The following is a 4,274-nucleotide window of genomic DNA, read 5'->3' as shown; positions in this document are numbered from 1 at the left end:
GTACATGGGGTCGGTTGTACTGATAGTGCACTCTGCACTTCCTATGCATATCTCAGTGTCGGACCTTGTGAGTAGAGCTTGGGTGGTTGCCTTCAGTCCAGTGGAGACCCAAGGTAGTCTTGTAGGCGTCCGCAGGCCCTGACGTCCCCTTTTATCCTATTTCTTTTCTGTTTGTCTACTTTCAAAACAGATGTACATTTCTTTGTTCAGAAAATTGCTTGTAGTTGTGACACCAGTTATAGGTGGAGTTTTATTACGGGTTTTGTTATTAGTATTAATATAATCTGTTAAATTCTGTTCTTCCGCATTTATTCCATTGATTTACTTTTGTTAACTTGTGAATTGTTAAAAGATAAAAGAAAAAGGTGAAATAATTTGTAACGTTGGCTTGCCTAGCGAGTACAATGTTAGGCGCCATCACGGTCCCGACAGTGGGAAATTTGGGTCATGATAAGTTGGTATCAGAGCTCTAGGTTTCTTAGATCTCATAATTCACGAACAAGCTTAGTAGAGTCTGAGGGATCAGTACGGAGACGTCTATGCTTATCCCCAGAGGCTACAGAGTTAAGAACAGTTTCACTTCTATTCATCTCTATCGTGCGGTTTGATTTCTCAATGCTTATTGAACTTCTACTCTGTTCTTTCGCAGATGGAGAGAACACGTACCGCTTAATTAGCTGATCAGTAGCCTGAGCCCCCAGGGGCAGCTCCTACGAGGGGCAGAGGACGAGGCCGAGGCCGTGCTAAAGGCTGAGGTAGGGGCAGAGCTCAGCCTAGAGCAGCAGCACCAATGGCAGAGCCTCAGGTAGAGTTTGATGATGAGGTTCCGGCCTAGACAGTTCCGGCGGGCGCAGCTCAGGTCCTAGAGGGGTTCATCTCTACCCCAATACTCCAGGATGCTCTGGTCCGTCTAGTGGGCCTTATGGAGAGTGTCACTCAGGCAGGCATACTTCCTGTAGCACCAGCCATCTCTCAGGCTGGGGGAGAAGCACAAACTCCCTCTACTCGCACTCCGGAGCAGATAGCTCTACAATTTCAGACTCCAACAGCTCAGCTAGTTGGGGTAGTCCCACCAGGTGTTGTAGCTCAGACCAGTGATGGATCAGCTATGTCTTCATATGGTTTGTGGAGATTGGATAGGTTCACCAAGCTCTTCAGTACTACCTATGGCGGTACATATTCAGAGAATCCCCAGGATTATTTGGACAGTTGTCATGAGGTTCTTCGGAACATGGGGATAGTGGAGACCAATGGGGGTCGACTTTGCTGCCTTTCGTCTATCAGGTTCCGCCAAGAAATGGTAGAGAGATTATTGTTTGGCTAGACTAGCTGGGTCACCATCTCTCACTTGGGACCAGTTCTCGCAACTATTTCTCGAGAAGTTCCTTCTAGTCACTCAGAGAGAGGAGTACCGCAGGCAGTTCGAGCATCTTCAACAGGGTTTTATGACTGTCACCCAGTACGAGACGAGGTTTATTGATTTGGCTCGTCATGCTCTTCTGATACTCCCCACCGATAGAGAGGGTAAGGAGGTTTATTGAGGGACTCGCTTAGCCTATTAGATTGAAGATGGCTAAAGAGACAAGGAATGAGATTTCTTTTCAGGATGCAGCCAATGTGGCCAGACAGGTTGAGATGGTTCTAGCTCTAGGGAACGGTCAGGGGTCTGACAAGAGGCCTCGTCATTCTGGCAGATTCAGTGGTGCCTCGTCTGGAAACAGGGATTCTTTTGGTAGGGGCCATTGATCGAGGCCAACCCTGCACTACTATTGAGTAGCGAGAGAGGGTCGAAACAGCTTTTATCCGATTAAGGTCGAGATCGATTTCCACAAAGAGCTAGAAATTGGTGTCGGGCATCTATCTAAAGTGGAGTTGTGTATGTGTTCCAAATTACACTTCTTAACATTTTTGGGTTTTTGATTTACTTCTAATTTTATCAAACTACAATGCTAAATTAAACTAGAATAAGCTAAGAGTAAAATATTACGGGTTGTTCAAATGGTTAAAAAGGCGCTATGGTAGTGACCTTCATCTAGGTGGTCAATTGACGGGTACTTGACTAAGGTATGATCGACATATTTGGGGAGTATGATATAACCGTTGCACGATTTTACCCACTCTATACCTCTTGGTGGTTCGAATGATTTTGCCCGAATTGACTTTCTCAAGACCAATTGGGTATGTAAATTTGCACAAGCAATCAAGGTTCAAGTCGGGTATTACTCTCTCGAGGTTTAACCCTTTAATTGGGGCTATCAATCTCTTGAATACGCCCCAATTCCTTGTTGGGCCAATTTTAGAGGCTTAGGCTCTCTTTCTCAAGAAGAGCTCAAGTCAACTAAACACAAACTAGTGTTTGCAACCACTAATTCAACAATTAAACATGAAATTAGCTCAAATATCAAACACTCATAGTCAATCTAGCCCTAAAACACAAGACCCATCAATTACCCACACTAGGGTTGAGCCACAACCGTAGCTTATTGGTCTAGCTACTCATAATTAAAGAAGAAAAACAAGAAATAGATGAAGAAAAACTCATATTAATTAATTACTAAATGAAACAAGAAGATTCAATGCTGAAATGTAGCTAAAATTACTCAAAACAGCTAAAACTATGAAGTCACGAGCGCAGCTCTGAAGTGAAAACTATCTGATGACCTAAAAATGGGAAAAGAAGCTATTTATACTAAGCTAAAAAATCTGAAAAAATACCCCTGTGGGGCTAGTGCGGACCGCACAAAATCACGTGCGGCCGCACTAAAACTCTAAGCTTGAGAATCCAGCTCTCTGAACTCGGGCAACGCAAACCCCACAGAATGGACTGCGGTCGCGATGGCTTCCTGTGCGGTCCGCATGAAATAGAGCACGTACCGCATTGACTTCAATCTCCAAAACTAGCACTCTCTGATCTTTGGTTCTGCAGACCGCACTAAATCAAGTGCGGCCGCAGTGACTTCAGTGCGGACCGCATTAAATCTCATGCGGTCGCATTGCCTGTTGCCCTGGAAATCACCTTCTCTGAACCTCACTTGTGCAGACCGCACAGAATGGTGTGCGGCCACATTGGGCCTGTTTTGCATGAGCTTTGTCTTGTCTTTGTACTTGTGCAAATTTCACTCCTTTTTGAGCTGATCTTTGATATTTTGTCACTTTGTTGATCAAACCTGCAATCAAGCACAACTTGTGAGCCTTTTGGGACTATTTTGTACAAGTTTCTAATCAAACATAAGCAAGAAGGAGTATAAAATGCATCAAAATCCCTAGTTATCAACTCCCCCAAACTTAAGCTTTTGCTTGTCCTCAAGCACACAAAATAAGACCCACCCCTTATGGGAAAATCCAAGAAAATTCAGCTGTCCTAAAGTAACCTCATCTAGCATCAATTGGGACTAGCAATTGCCCTCAGTACAAATGAATCATTAACAACATTTACTCTTTGAAACACCATGGATTAAGTGCGACACAAGAGCATCAAGAATTGACTCAACACATCAAAGAACTCTTTCTATTACTTTGGTCATTGTGGAACCCAAACTCACACATCCTCAACTCTCCCTAAGCAAACCTCACCTTTAGAATAGTAGCACTTAGAACGAGGTTAATGGAAAATCACTCATCTCTCTCATAGAAAAGTCACAAGTCCGGCTCTAAGTACTATATGCTTGCCCCTTATGTGAGTCACCATTAATGTATGCCTCTTATGTGAGTCACCACTAATGTAAGTTTCATTCAACTCAAGATCGTATAGGACTTTTGCGGAGACATAGTGAAGGCTTTTGGTTCAGGGTAGGAAATGTATGGTCTAAGTAGGTTCCATCTTCCCTTAAGCACTTCTTTTGTTTCATTTTGGCACACATTCACTTGACTTTTTGAGTCTTTTCACTTTTTTCTAAGAGGTTAGAGAAACACACTATCACTCTTTATTATTCATTTCAAATCATTTCTCCTTTTTCAACCTTCCACACCTTTCATTCTTTGCTTTTCTTGAATCTCTTTTTATTCTCTTACATAATGAACATTCTTTTTGTCTTTTTGCTTTTCTTTCTTTTTCATTGCCTTTCCTTTTCTTCATTTTTGTGACTTTTTACCACTTTGTTACAATCCTCGTCTCTCACCCCAAACTTATACTTTTGCCATGTGCTAAGGAAAAGATCGGGTGCCAAGAGAGGGTATTTTTTAGAACGGGTAAAGGCTTGTATCATGGTTCTTGAAGGAGGAAGGTCTAACGCTCAAAAGGGTTGACTAGGGATCTTATCATTGGTAGGTTATGG

Source organism: Nicotiana tabacum, chromosome 11 (assembly GCF_000715075.1).
Source record: "Nicotiana tabacum cultivar K326 chromosome 11, ASM71507v2, whole genome shotgun sequence".
Lineage (NCBI taxonomy): Eukaryota > Viridiplantae > Streptophyta > Magnoliopsida > Solanales > Solanaceae > Nicotiana > Nicotiana tabacum.
The sequence above is the reverse complement of the archived record's forward strand: the minus strand, read 5'-3'. Positions refer to the sequence as shown.